The 16,512-nt window shown below is 29.1% G+C and overlaps 1 protein-coding gene across 8 annotated transcripts in view; it reads left to right on the top strand.

Moving 5' to 3' along the window:
• Positions 1-364: 364 nt before the first annotated feature.
• Positions 365-16,512, top strand: part of LOC136973724 (poly(rC)-binding protein 3-like) — a 206,847-nt gene continuing 190,699 nt past the window's right edge. For 6 of the 8 annotated variants that reach the window (XM_067268470.1, XM_067268468.1, XM_067268466.1 and 3 more), the window contains exon 1: positions 365-507. The gene's annotated coding sequence lies outside the window, so the exon portion shown is untranslated. The remainder of the gene's footprint in view (positions 508-16,512) is intronic. The other 2 variants (XR_010880543.1, XM_067268464.1) reach the window with 2 other exon arrangements.

Raw genomic sequence — 16,512 nt, 5'->3', positions numbered from 1 at the left:
AAACCGAAAATAATGGGATCGGTCACGTGACTAAAAAGAATCACAGACGACGCGATCGAAGGCATTTTATTAATCTTAATTAATTCGTAATTAATAAACGATATTATTTCTCATTTATAATCACGTAAATAAAATAAATCACGCTAATATTCATCGCATCACAACACGTGAAGGAATGGCGAACCGGAGCGGAGTGATATCTAGAATGATTCCGGTACATCCACCGTCGTATTACAACGAAGGTGATAGCGTAAAAACGTTAAGAAACGTTACGGATTTAAGTTTAATTTACGTATCGATCATCAAATTCGAATATAAACGTAAAATATTTCATATTTAGTAAGATTATTGTAGGAACTATATCTTAGCGCACGATTACCAGGTGAGCTTTGTATACGTGAGGTTCTCCTAGTTTTCCTGCATTCTGTCACCTGATACGAAACCCTGCTGTTCTCCTGGTAGACTTCCTGTCCCGTTTTTTTTCTCGCTCAGATTTCTTACTTGAAGGTAAGCATCGCAGCAATTAACATAATAATCGAATAATTCGTAAGATATCGATATATTAGCGCGATTATTTGTAAAAATTCCTAAGCCTAAACGTCGCATTCGTCCGCCGCCACCGGATCGTCTGCCGGCTTTTCATTCCTACAGATGAAAACGATCGTAAATCGAGCATTTCCATACATTTCCACGTTAATTCGTTTAAAAATACGTACGAAAATCCTTTATAAATCGTATAAAAACATACTCTATCCTTATATAAACATATTTATTAGCTAAAGGCTGTAATTTAATTCCTGTGACGTCATTAATTGTAATTACGGATAATGCTAAGAGATTTGAATGAAATTAACGCGTTATTTTTGTTTAATATTTACAAAAATTTGGATTTAATTGATTTTAATTAAGTTATTTAATGGCGTAAAAAATGTATAAATGCTCATTTACCAGATAGTGGTTACTTGGTGTTAAGTTAAAGTAATGAATGGCAAAATCGACACGTGATCCCAGATTAGGTTTTTTCTTTTCTTGGGGTTTAAGCTATACAATTTTTATGTAATTACATACATTAATTGGTCCAGATAAAGATATCTTTATTTTTCTAAATTTAGTGAAGATCTTTTCTTATGAGAGAGAGTGTTTTTTTCTCAATCGTTTCTTAATCCCTTTCTCTGAAGATTGTAACAGATAGGATCGGATGGAATTCTCCGCGTACTCTCTGCAATTGAACTGCTATCGAGCCATACTCTTTTTTTTATTCGATGTAGAAGTGGTATATAGAGAAGAGAATTACCAAGGCTATTCATTCAGATTGTTTTTTTTTTTACCTGCATAAAACGAACGTTGACAAATATAAATAGTCATAATTCTAATGAGTTACGCTGATTCGATTGTAAATGTTCCGAACTTTATTCATTAAGAAGATATCTCGAAATATTTCAATATTTTAAATGTCATTAGTAACATCATGTACGTTTATTATCGATATATTTAGTAATAATGAGTTTTATATGTATCCTATACGTATAGACTAATCTTTAGTACATTTTTTCCCCTTAGAACTTATCAAATAATGATTAAATATTTAGATTTTCATATTGTTTCAGAGGAAAGAATTTCTAAAATATTAAAATACTGTAAACAGTAAAAGTAAAATGTTTCTTCGAAGGAAAAACATTGCTTTGTAAAAACATTTATCTTATATTATGGCCTATATATATTTTATGACTTTTTTAATGGTGATTAAATCGTAATCATGATCTGTCAGCTGAGCGATATTAATTTAGCAAATATGTAAAATTTTTACAATTTATCTCTTAAAAGCAAATCTAAAACATTATAAAATATCTCGATATATCTGACTTTAGGTATAACTTTAACAGCTAGCTCGAAAATGTTCACTAGTTGCGTTAGTAGCAAAACCATCAGTTATAGATACAGGATTATTTTACTCTAATTAGACCATATTTAATTTTAAATTTCAATTACCATTGATTAAAATATAGAAGCATTAATGTTTGAGTTAACATGAAAAATAAATATATTCACAATAAAATTTATCTTTTTTATATTAAAAATATTTTTACTAGTAAAAAATGTTAACATTATGCTTGTGACATTTTCATACATATTCCCGATTGACTAATGTGAAAGAATATACAATTGGAAATGGTCACTGAAAATTTTATTTCGTTACGAGATGAATTTCTTAATTAAGCATGGTCTAATCATCTATCATTCGCATCGTTCCTATAAAAAAAGAAATTTGAACTACTGTCCTGCGCCCAATAACACTCGTGGGACACTTTCCCTTCAACCGGTTCATTAAGGAAAAGATGGGTGGCTTCCTTCCAATGATCGATCCCGTTTGTCATCACATTCTGCGATCTCTTCCTTTAGATAAGTAACGCTTCTTTGAAGTTTCGTCATTCGATATACGCACCAATTAATATTCGGATTTTCGATGAAGTGTAATTCGCTTCGTTGTCGTCGTCCTCTCCTGAAAGCGCTGATAGGCATTGGATATTGAATTATTAATAACGATGAAACTTCTGACATCCGAGTGACGGCTGTTGGCCAAGCGTCTAATTACAATTTAGTTCTAAATATCTGCCAATTATATCGGTTTATTAGACTAACTCTGCATTAAACTCGATTCTTTACGCCTACCGCTTTTCGCATTTTTTCCTCGAGAAGACCGTAGGACGACACGAATTTGTTGCATTTTCTCTTCTTATTGTTGCATATGTGTTATTTGGAATTGTTTCAAGAGAAACAATCCAATAATTGACTTTATGTCCATTCTTGCTCTGAATATCTGTTAAATATGTTCCGCACGTGATGCTTTCACCAAGGAAATTCTTTTCAGAAGAATGAAAATATGAAAAAAGTTTCTCCCTCCAAAATTAAAAATAAATAATTGGTTACTACAGATTTTTATTTTTATTTTTTTATTTTTAAATTTTCAATTACTTAAAGGAAAAAACGCGTATAATTTATAATTAAATAAATTTTTTCTAATTCAGCTTTTACTATAAAACATTAACTACAATTTATAATATTTCATGTTAATTTGCTTTGATGTCATTTAGACTCGCGATTAGTGTTACTACAATGATAATTTTCGCTCTCTGATAAGAGTCTAATTATTATTATTCAGGATTACAGAAATATTAAACAAACTAGCAATATTATGCAGTGGTTAGTTTTTCGTTGAAGATAAAAACGACAATAATTGTCGCAGATGATATATACTTTTTTTTTTTTTAATCAGTTGATCAAATACATAAAAGATAAATATAAATTTTTATTCTTAAGATTTCAATAAGATCCAGAAAAACGAATTTATTTTGTGAGAGTGGAAAAGAATTTTATCAATATTCTAGCTGAATTCTAAAAATAAACAGAATATTATAGAGCAACATTTTTTCGTTTTAAATGTTTTAAATTTGATCTTATTAGCTGTCAAACATTGAAAAATGACAGTAAAGAATATGAGAATGATAAAATATTTACACATTTAGTGAAAAGAATAGACTTGACTTAGTTTTTACATTATATAGTTTATCTTTTATTAATAAAAATGTATGTAATCTATGTATTAATATTTTATTAATTCTGATTAAATAAACAATCGGCCTGCGAATAAAAATTTATATAGGCTAATGAAACTTGCATAGTTATAGAATTATTCTTGGATGCTTATCATGCGTAATGACAAAGTTAATGTTTCTGACAGAGAAGATCAATTCTATAATCATAAATCTGATACGATAATGAAATCAATACTATGTCAAATTCAGAATACAGGCTTATATGTTAGTAATTTTTATTTATATCGGAGTATGCTATTATAATTATTATGAAGCATTACGCCATGATGTCAAAGATAACGGTTATCATCACTCGGAATAAAATTTATCATAAATGCAGTCTCTTGCTCTCTCATGAGTAGTCAATTATTATTAGTGTCGGTTTCTCTTGAGAATAAGCAAATTTATATTAACTGTAGGGGTCTCATCACTTAATTGTGTTTAACTTAATAAATCAGAATACCAACGATCCAGGAAAAGCATTAACATTTAACGTTCGATGCTAATCAATAAGCGTTTTTTTTTCTTTTTTCGGTCTGCATGAATATACTCCGGTTGATGACCGAAAAACACGAACGAGAGTCTATTGAATATCATTGATTCATGATGTAAATGATAAATTATTATATATTTATGAATTCAAACATTTTTGACAATTTATTAATGAATTAAATGCTGCCAATCTAAATTTACATTTTTTATTTTTCTATCAAAAAATCTGCGATTATTTGTAGTTTTAAACGTTCTCCACCGTATTTTTTCTAAAATAAAATTATTCAAAATTCTAGAGAATAATAGTAGTATCATAAAACATTAAATATGTATGTATGTATGTAGGCTATAAACGAATACTGTATAATATTAGAATAGCAAATAGGATCAAGTTAACTTTGCAGATCCAAAATAATGAGTAAAATTAAAAGATCTGGAAATAAGTTCTTGAGTGAAAGAATTAATTTTTAAGAGAAATATTTTTAATTCTTCGTATAATTGTACTGATTTATTTTTCAGCTTCGAAAAATTCATACTAAGAAGAATCACATAATAAAGCAGGTCAGATAGCCATTGTAGTTAACTCTGCAGCTATCGACACGCGGAGTAACTACCATCCACTTGTTCCTCAGTAGTTAACATTAACAATACTGTCTTTAAATGTCACTCCATGTCAATCTGTTTGTTATCTACATTTTGTCGTAATTACGGTGCATGTACGTTGCAACGACGTTGATTCGTATTCAGCGGGGAAATTGCTTCCTAGTGAACAGTTAGAGGAGTTTCTAAATTCCTTTTATGTTCGGAAGTACACAGTAATAGAGGAAGACAAATTGCCAGGATATACTTACCCATTTAAACAAACTTATACGGCACATTGGCAACTCTGGTAGATAAACACGGCTCTAATTTAAGAATAATATTACTCAGACATTATTCGACAAACACATAACGATTTCTAATGGCAGATTCTAACTCGTCATTGCTGGATATTTATTTATTTATTTACTTTTTTATCCGGCCTGTTTATTATCAAGATAAGCACTAATTACGTCAGGACACGATAGCATAGTGAATCTCGGATATATGTACGAAGAGTACGGATAAAATTATTCGCACAATTCAAAGAATTTCGATGAATACCTTCAAGTAAATTCCTCCTTTTCCGGATTTTGAAAGTAAAATAAACATTTCCCCTGTCAAAATGTCATCTTGATTACTGACAATTCTCCGGAAAGAGTAAGCGGATTTATAATCAATTTTCGATTCTGATTTGTGCCTTTGAAATATTTTAATCACAATTTATATTTGTAATTAAAAATTTCTAGGCACAAACGTGATTTTACCTTGTTTTTATGGTCGATTTTTTCACCATGGAGTCCTTTTTTGTGCATACAATATCCTTTCGCTACTTTAATCCGCTGTTACAATATTTTTCTTTTCATATTACATTTCATTTTATTTAGTTTAAAATTTTATTTTATGTTTGATTTTTATATTTTATTTTCTAATCGCTTCTTTCATCTCTTTTGAAACAAATAATTCGATTAAGTAAATAAAATTTAAAATTTATCAATTATATGATTAAAAATTCAGTAATTTGAATAAAAGAAGAAACTTCAAAAAAAAATATAAAATTTTAATTCGTATAATAGCTGAACCATGTCAAATATTATTTTAGTTTAGATAATATAATTATTGTTGTAGTAAGGCAGTTGCATATGTAATAACTGAGTAGAAAACTGTAAAAAATTAATACACACACATTATTCTCTAGAATATATAGAAATAGTACGAGTTAAATACGATTGTTTCTATTAAGATTAACAAATTCCGACTATTTATTGCTTAGTACTGACGAAAACGAGTTGCATTTTGTAAGCATTGTAGTTTTAATAAATGATGATTTCAAAATTTCTAGCCGACAAGTATAATTCCGATTCTTATCGCAGAAAAATTTTAATAAATCTTACTAAATCAGAATTTTTGAAGGATTGTTACTTTAATATCTCCATCTTGGTCATTAGTTAGTTTTGTTACAACCTCTTAATGATTTTCGGGTTGTAATGAGTAGTTAGTCTTGTGTTCGCCTAAGCACCATCTGCTTCAACACAATTAAAATCACAAACAAACTTCGCATTTCTGATATTCATCTCACTATGGAACGTGACAGAAAGAGGAGCCAAAGACACAAGCCATCCCTAATTAATGTACCGCGAACTTATCGATTAGTCAGTCGTGGTAAATCTTATCCATGTTCTCCTGGTGGGTGTGCTTCCAGTAATGGAATCGGTTTTCTTGCTGATCGCTGCGCCTATGCAACTAAGTGTCCTTTAAAGGAAAAAAAAAGACATAAGACGAGAATATTAATAGACCTCTCCGGAAAATAATGACAGGACAAGTTTTCCTGAAATTTGCTTCATTGGATGCAGAAACTAAGTAATGTTTTTCCAACGACCTTATCCCTTTCCCAGTTTTGCTTCGCTTACATTTTTCTCAATTTGCATAATGTTAATGTTGCAGAGAATATCGAAAGGTTGCGCGCTTAATTAAAAATTCTGCATAATTTTAAAATATTAATTATTTTGTTTCCGTTTAAGCTTTGAATTACCAGCAGCGAATACGAAATTTCATTCAGAGTATTTCGCTCGCGCTTATCGGATACATAATTTATGAGATGACCTTAAAAATCTATCCCGGCAGTTTGCCAGTAATTAAAAAATTGTGTAATGACTATGTAAGTATGCAGTTATCATTTTACTTGAATTTATGTGGAAAGATGTCTTCGTATGCCTAAAATGACAATTAGGACTGATAATTCTCTTCTCTTAGGTAGCAGTGTTTAAATTAAATAATAGTCTAAAAATAGTAAATAGCCTTTGTGTACTGTACTGTACTGTACAGTACATTAACTCTTTTCACAAGTAGTTGATGACAAATAAAATAACTCAATGTTTTTATAGTAAAGAGAGAGAAATTCTACTGAAATTTAAATTATTTAAAAATATATATTGATAAAATATACAATAAAATTCTGAAGAAATATTTATATAATAATAATTCTAAATTTGCCGTACTGTGAGAAACTTTTTTAGATTTTAGTACTGAAACTTAAAAATTCTACTAGATAATTTAAATTTAAAAAATTATACTTTTAGCGTTGTCTTTTAAAAAAATAATTAAATATTGATTGTTTTAGTACAGGAAAACTATTAAATGTAATAAAGTAATAAAACAATTTTTTAACGCTTATTCGTGATATAATTATGGAATTGTTATTGTGGCATAATTCTTGATAGTAATGACGAAATACTTTGCTTGTTTTATTAAATCTGTATTAGGAGCATTAATGCTTTCTGTTCATGACAGTTTCTAATTGTTATAAATAGCATTAGATCTATTTTCACAATGGCATTATATTAAATTCATTATCATAATTTTGCCATCAATATTTCACGTGTACAACATACTACAACTTTTCCAATTTGTCTAGCTCCATGAGAATAATAGAGGAATGATCCTGGGTCACATCATTCATCTATGGTTCGGAGATAATAGAAGAGGAAGAAATACAGTTTGAGAAGGAAACAGTGTTTCGCTAGGATGCTTTTACAGCTATTACAGGCGAGAGGATTGCAATGCGACCACGAATAAAAGCAATTTACCCAATTACCAATTTGTTGGAGTGCATGTGAGGGAAAACAAGATATAATTAAAAATGTATAAATTTTTTAAAACGGCCTGACTAAGGGGGATGGATGATTTCCATCTATTAATATAATAATTCATTTTTCGACTTCGAGGTATGGACTCATTTTTGGGAAAATGGCAAATTAATTTAGCAATATAAGGAATAATTTTTCAGCTAATTTTTGAAATTCTTGAAAATTTTTAATAATTCTTATAATTTTATAAGTTTCTTTTTTTTAACTTTAAATCCGTTATTCAATGATACAAACAAATTATGGTTTCTGTATGGTTAATACAAGAAAAAAAAGTAATAACAACCGTGTTTTAAAAATTATAAATACTATATAATGTTAGATTAAATTTGGTTAAAATAAATTTAAATTTTATTTTATACGAACATTTTCTTTATTGAAAACTAAACTATGAAGATTGATACACTGAAATCTGGCAGTTCATTGGGAAATTCAGTGGTTATTTAATTGTTTATTCAAATAGAGAAAAAATTGAGCAAACTTCTAATAATGATTTTTAAGTTGTATTAATGTTTAATGCATTTTAACTGTAATCACAACGCTATACTTTGAAAGCTTGCTTCTAATTTATATATTGCATAGAATTATAATAAATTGAAGTAGGCTTTATATGTAGTTTTGATCTGAAATTGTTCGTAAGTTGTTGCTTTGAAATGCAAAATTATATATATATTTATGTTAGGAACTTAAGTATTAAATTCTTCATTATTATTTTAATAATCTTTCAATGTAATCTTTAGAAAAGTGGATATAGTTGTTAATTTTGCTCTGCTTGTATTACAGAATTAGTAGTTATTTCACTTAATTCTGTCGAAATGTGTTCTAAAATTGAATTTGACATAAATTTCCCCACAGTCGGACGACAAATTAAATTTAAATTGGTAAATGTCAAAGCGTCAGATTAAAACCTATTTGAAAATATTGTTTTTGGTTAACTTGACGTAAGCTTTTAGTACAGTGAATAATTTTATACTGTATATAAGTATACACTTTTTGTTTTCTAGAATTGAATATGAAAAATATATTTAGTTATAGATCGACTACATTCGTGAATTAGTAATTAGTTTAATCTGAACTTCTCCTCGAATCAGAGTTGGGTACGAAAGATGATTAATTATAATAAATTAAAGCTAATTTAATTTTGTATAGGAATCGTGTTTAAAGATAGCGTGCATTTTAAAATAAAGCACGCTATCACTTTATTGTTTTCATTTTTCCTAATATGAAGTATTATTAACAGGGCCGGATTAGCCCACTTTGGGGCCCTAGACATTTTCTTCTTACCGGGGCACTTCCCTCTCCCACAAGAAATAGAGCACACAAAAAATATAAAACAATAAAAAACAAAACTAAATAATGTGAAAAACTAAAACAAATCTTAAATTTTTATTAATAAAAAATATTTAATATACAACAATAAATTTTAGTTTTTCTAAAAAGGTTTGAACAGTTTGTTTATAAATTTAAAAAAAAAAATTGAAATTTATTTTATTAAATGTCTAACAAAAGTTGTTACACAATAACGATATTACCTTAAAATATTAATTGTTTAATTTAACCTTTTTGGTTAATATTTAAATAATATAATATTTTACCCATGAAAGGTAAACTGAATAATGAAAAAGATAATTTAAATTAAAGCTAAGATAGTTTTAAAAAGTAAGTATATAAATATGAATAAACTTTATTTAAAAATTCAGAAAAGTAAACTATCTTATTTACAAATCTTTTCAAAATAGACAGTTTGACCGGGCCCTTCAAAAAACCGGGCCTTAGACATTTGTCTCATTTGTCTATGCGATGATCCGGCCCTGATTATTAAGAATTGTGGATCTTCTGATCTTTTAATGACAAATAATATTTCCGAGACTATTAGTTAAAGAAATATATAATCGTTTACAATTATAAATTATGAATTCTCTAATTCAGAAATATATATATTATATACGGACCTCTGAATTTGTGAATTTATGAAGTGGTACTTAATAAATATAGAATAGATCTATATATAATATAGGTTCCTGTATATGTATTTATGAACGCAAATATGTTTACTTATTCATGCTTACAGTTAAGTACAAGTAAATGTACTGTACATATGTATGAGTTCATTTCCAATATATATGCGTATTCATAGTTTAGCAACAGTTTTGAATATCTTGTAACTGCAAAAACTAGGCTCGTATCTTACAAATTCCAAGAACAAAAAAAAATTTTTTTGAAGACGTTATATGCACTTACTTGCATTTCTGAATTCTATAATTATTTTTAATTACACATTTAGTTTCAGCGAATTGAATGAAAATGTATTCCAACAAAAGGAAAAAATTCAGAAGTGGGGGATTTTATTATATTATTAAAATGCCTAGAGGTAATCCACTTCAAGGAGACAATTATTTAGTAATGTTTTCTTTGTCAGAAAAAATAAAACTTTCTAGAAACTATATTAGATACTATTTATGTCTTTCATCACGAAGAGAAAATGTCTTTATTTAATTCGTAATATATGTAAATTTTAATCAGAATTCGAAGTTGGTTCAGTACCAAGTCGTAATCATTCTTATATATATAAACTTATATAAAAAAAACTAATAATCGCATTAACATTTGACAAATTACTAGGAAATATAGTAAAAATATTCTTAACAAGACTAAAAATACCATAGCTCGATAGAACTGGAAATCGTTAATAATCAATCTCAAACTGTTACGTGCCCAGAGAACTTTCCGACTAATTTACATGTTGAATAAGCTATTACATTGCATTTTAATTTTACAAGAATTTCATTAGATCTAACCGGTTTTAAGTCGGCATCGATAAATATAAATATTCTATCGCTTATCTGTTATAAAAGCTAATATTAACTGTCTAGGGGAGAAGATTAGTGGGGCATCAAAAGTTTCTTGAATATTTCAAGGAGGACGAATAATCAGGATTAAGTTCAATTTAAATGGAAATTATGAATAAACTAAAATGAACGGGACGGCAAATATCCCGGCTACGGTACTTTGTCGAAAGGCTGAAATATTCACGAGCGAGGAACAATAGGGTGAATCATTAAATGTGGGTAAATAGAGGTAGTGAAGCAAAACCCAGGTGCAGCCGGGAAAGGTGAGATCGATTAACACATGCGCACTACAGCTATAAATTATCCTTTGCCTCTGGTGGAATGAAATGCACCCGGCTTGTTTACGAACTCGTTAGTAGCCGAAAATTGTTTTCGGCTATCGCAACTTTCTAGATGCAAATTATGTAATTAAAAATTGTTTATCCAGAGTCTCGTTGTCTCGGATTTTATTCGTTAAACTCTTGAACGTATCCAAATTATCGATTTTGTAACTAATTAAAAGAATTGTGCATTATCTTCTGCGCAGAAAAACATACAAATGCCAGAACGAATAAAGGAGTTATAAAAAGCGATATGGTGGGAGAAAATGACGTTGCGACATTACCGGAAAGTTGGATCTTTACGATAGCTAAAGATGTCGTTAGGACATTATTAGAGGACCACTGCCGAACTAATACGTACTGTACGTGTTGCCGGTTTTCCTTCGGCTTTATTAAGCAATTATAAAAATTTATGATTGCCGATCGAAACTACTTCATATGGAGAAACTTCGACTTGAACCAAATCCCTCCCTCGCGAAATCATTTCCATCTGATTTAAGCTCTAAAATCGTATAGCGAATGGTTCGATATATAGATTTAGCCCTGTTTAAGCTTCAAAAATTTTGTAAACAGTGATTATCATTCTTCAATATAGCGATTACGCCATTATTTTAACTGCCGAATTTAAATTCTTTCTGTCGTGTAATCAAACCTATCATTTAATATTAGATTTCCTTCCGATCACAGACTCTTTAAATAACACGAACATTCATTTAAGTACTCAGAACAAAATTTAATAGGCATACTTCAGCGTGATTATTCGATTTGATTTAATCAAAATACTATACTTAATCCGTTATTTTAAATAAATTTGGAGACACGCTATTGTATTTTTTCGTTATTAAATGTAGATTTATCTTATTCGAAAGTTGCAAATGTATTGAATTTATCACTTCTACAAGAATAACATCAAATTATATCATTTCTTCTGAAATTTTATTTAAGACTAACAGTTGATGCTTGACAATCTTATCGTTAAAATTAGTTTATTTACAACAGGAGGTAAATTTATTAATTTTTAATTTTATTTTCTGTTTGGATAAAGAATAAGCTTACGTAAAACTCTAAGTTTTACATACTGTTGCATATTTAATTATTCTGACAAGGTTTAAATATATTTTTTGGTTACTTGTTAAATGAATCTGTTAATGTTAATAGATAAAGATATAGTTTATTATAAGCAGAATAATTTTAATACGTATTTTTTAATCTATAATTTAAATAATATTTCACACACAATACTTGAGTTTTCCTGCTACAGGCTGCATAGTTTATATAAAGTATTGTAGTAAAAAATTCAAATTTCATGTTTTAATCCATTTACATCATAATTATTAGGCACTTTTGAGTTGTTTTCGGTTTGTTAAATTTTATTTTGGAATCGAGATAATTAGAAATAAGTTTATATTAAGAAATTCTATAGCAGTGATTACTTAATCATCAAACTTAATTATTATTATCATAAAATTCATAAAACTATATATTTTTAAATAAAAACTATAGTTTTAATTTACATTTTCTAGACTAATTTTTTAATTGCTATAAAACCTATTAGTGTTATTTCAGTATATACTACCTGAAATATTAATTTATGAACTGATGGAATGTTTATACAGACCATTTGACGTGTTTTTCAAATATTGTAATATAAATATAATTTAGAATTAGTTTCATGTTGCTTAATTTATCCCAAAAATAATTCGTAAATTTTTTTATTCTTTTTTTTTATTTGAAAAAAAAATGTGGAGCCTGCAAAAAGTACAGTTATAGTTGAACTGTAGTTTTAGACTTCATTATTTTAAGTTCTTTCACCCCGTCTGTTCTAATTTTGAAATGACCATTTATTCTTCTTTCGAGATTAGCGCGAGATTTCTAAACAAACGAGCATTTATTCGAAAGGACAGGAGGACCAATTAGAATTATTTTTAACACAATAGAAAGCGATGGGATTCTCATTAATCTCGGTGCCAACTTCGCAGGAACATCCCTAAGACTTGGCATTTGGCAGCCTGGAGTAGTTGGTATAAATACCCCTGTTTAAGACGTTTATTTAACAGACGGCGAACAATCAAATTAGAGATTTTAGCCAAACTGCCGTGAGTTTTGTGTTTTTTTCAGTTAAGTACGGTAAACATAAAGACTAAGCTGCACCTGTTTCTGTCGTTATTGAATATGGCTTAGCTATCACTTTTTTTAGCCATCGTTAGAAAAAAGTGAGAAGTTTGAAATAATAAACATAAGACTCAAATGTTGTAAAGTTGTTGCATTTCTTAATTTTATATCTTTTTATTTCGGAACCGAGATGTAATGTTGTTTAATTGCATTAGGCTTCAGTTACATTACATTTAAAAGATAAATTCGGAAGTAGATTAGAATAACATCGAAAATAGCATTTAATAGAAATTGCAAGTTCCATTTTCGTTAGTTCATTTATATTTTTCCTCTTTGATATGCAAAACAGTTTGCAAGTACAGAAAAGAGATACACTGAAGAGATACGTTCACTTGTATCTATCAGTAACGAGACTATTTTGATGAAGATAAATATATTTCAAAATGATTAACCAATTTAAAAGCTTTTATCGCGAAAGCGACTTCACTTATCGTACGCGCTAACGTCGAGATCTCAAAAATCGTTTTAATCGCCGGTGTTATTTTGATTAAACGACACGATAAGGAAATACTAAAATAATAATAAGTAGAGAGGATAATAAAGTTACGGATTATTTGAAGATTTATTCTTGATAAAATAATCTTTGACGTTGAGAGCATCTGGAAAGCAATATTTGTAAGAATGAAGATCGCTATGAATTTCTTCTTCAGATCAGAAGTTCTGTACTAAATTGATATAATTAGACTTTATTGTCTATAATTCTAAGGTGTCATTTTAATGCTCGTGGCTTGACACGCATAAATTACGATGTGTCAAAAATGAGATATCGGATTTTGAAACGCGCTCTTAAGTATATTTTAATGGAGTCTACATCTGATCAATAATTCTTCCATTCCCCGATATCGGTGGCAGGTGTTGGCTGCATCGAAATCCAGATGCATCTCTTCGCTCCTGGCGCATAATCCGGGTTTGCAATTAGAGAAAATGGCTTCATAAATTTCTTTGTTATGATAATCGATTCTAGGCCGAAACTCAAATAATAATAAAAAAGAGAGATTCTAAAAGATTATTTCGATTTTTATTGATTCAAAATGACTGTTTATAATATTTCGCAATTTTGATTTTTGTTTTGAATGTGCGAATTCTCGTTCTTTCGATAATTAAAACGTCTAAAAGTAAAGTCGAAAAGAAGAAACATTTAAAAAGAAACGATTGTAGTACTTTTTGAAGTCGAAACACACTTCACTTAATTTGATTGTTACAAACAGAACAATCACGGAATGAAAATAAAGAATAAACTGACTTTGATTGCTTAAGAACAGAAAAACGTGCTTTAGATTTATTGTAGCGGACTCTCAGTTTTTTAGTTATCGAGTGTTTAAACTTTTTTTGTTTTTTAAATGAAATCACATTGTTAGTTTGAATTCGAAATTACCCTACAGTTTTAGCATTTTTAGTTGATATCTTTAAACTGGAATAATTGAGTACAGCACAATATTTATTAATTTGTTATTTAAAACTATCGATGAGTATCTCACTAAGGACTTATTATTTTTGCTTACAAAAAAAAAGAAAAAGAAAATTGCCAAACACATAAATCTAGCAATTCTTTATTATTTTTTTCTTTAAAATTGCGATATTTATTAAATTAATGTAATAAATTTCAAAAATACAAAAGTTACTGTATCTATTTTTACAAAGAAATGTCATCGGGCTATTATCGGAGTGATTGATGCGAAAGACAATCAAATGCGTGTATTGGAAATGTTTTTACATTTCGATCCGGTTGGAAAGAATAAAAGGGGGATGAGGGGGCAAAAGAGGACCGCTCTTCACTGCATCGATGTTGCTTGGATTTCATGTGTTTCCGAAACTGTTTATATTGACACGTCGTTCACCGGCAGCTGCTGTACTAGATATAAGCGGTCGATCTAAAGATGTGGAAGAATCAACCAAACACACCTCACGATTACAGCTCTCAACACATTTCCGTTGATGGTTGGACGTATGTAACGGAATGGCAGAACTTTTGGGGTAAAAATTGCCATAGCAAGACCACTCGCTGATCTCCGTGTAATAAAATCGATAAGTTTCCAAATATTTCACCAAAGCAATTCTTAGACAATTCCCTTAGACTTATTTTTATACCGTGGACATAAAAGCCCACTTTAGTCATTGATCCGCAGATGATTAAGGGATTTTAAGGGGAGATAATGATTTAATCTCACACACACTCCCTCCCTCTCTTTCTTTATTTAACGCACAAAATATCTTTTCAAGTCGTTTAAACTTTTTCATTATCGATAGAGTTTTCATTAAGATTTTTCTCTCCTTGCCAACATTTTATCGTTTATATAAAAATTATTTTAGGATTATAAATTCAAGACCTAAATTCGTCTCGTACGTCGCATAGTTTACTTTTTGGGCTGCAGACAGGCCGAGATGACTCACTTCTCCTTGCCTTACAGTCGAGAATTCAATTAGCAGTCATTTTTCTGGAGTTTTATAAGTCAACCGACTCAGCTTTTGCAACGAAAACGGCAGGAAAAAATTATAATAAATGTTTGATGATACAAAACGATCGGAAGAATACAACCTTTAGCTGTCACCGGCATAACGCACGCAATTAGACTTCAGGAAATGATGTTTTACTGCTCTGTACATTGGAATCTAAAAATAGCTCTTTTGTTATTTGTTCCGTCCTCCTAGATATATCTTTGTTTGAGTTATAAGATAAATGATAATCGTTACAAACGTGTTTGCAATTACTAAAATAAAAGCATATTTGCATTAAAAATATGCTGGCCGTCGAAAATTATAAACCAAATTGCGAAATTTATATAGCAGTTTTTCTATTGACGTACCGAATAATATGTTATTTTTCCTCTAAACAGTTAGTGCTTTCTAAAAACCTTCCGAATTAAAGAAATGCATTTTTTTTTCTTCTCCAACTTTCTATTCAAGAATGAATAATGTAACGGAATAAGAAAAGAAAGATTTTCCGATATTAAAGAAAACAAACTGTAAAAAAGTGTGTAGTTACGATTTAGATCTATGAATATTATAATAGCCACGAAATAGCAATTTGTAAGCTAAATATATTCCTCGATAGTTCTCGATTTAAGAGAATGAAAATACTAAAGTGTAGAAGTAGTAGAAATTATATATTTATATATATTGAAAGCGTGATTCTATGGAGGAAATTTTGATTATCATAAGAACTTATAACATCATTAAATTCGTACATACATTCAAAAATCAAATATATGTGAAGAGAGTAAGAATTATCTCCACGATCTGTATTTATGTTGTTTTTCAATGTGTCAAAACTAATAAAATGTGTTTACAGTGTAGAATATTTTTTTCCCGTCATCTTTTCTCTTTATCAGTAATAAAACGAACGAAGTTGAATAAATGTAGAGAA

This window comes from Centruroides vittatus, unplaced genomic scaffold (genome assembly GCF_030686945.1).
Source record: "Centruroides vittatus isolate TY-2023 unplaced genomic scaffold, ASM3068694v2 contig_329, whole genome shotgun sequence".
Classification (NCBI taxonomy): domain Eukaryota; kingdom Metazoa; phylum Arthropoda; class Arachnida; order Scorpiones; family Buthidae; genus Centruroides; species Centruroides vittatus.
This window is presented reverse-complemented; position numbering and strand designations above follow the sequence as displayed.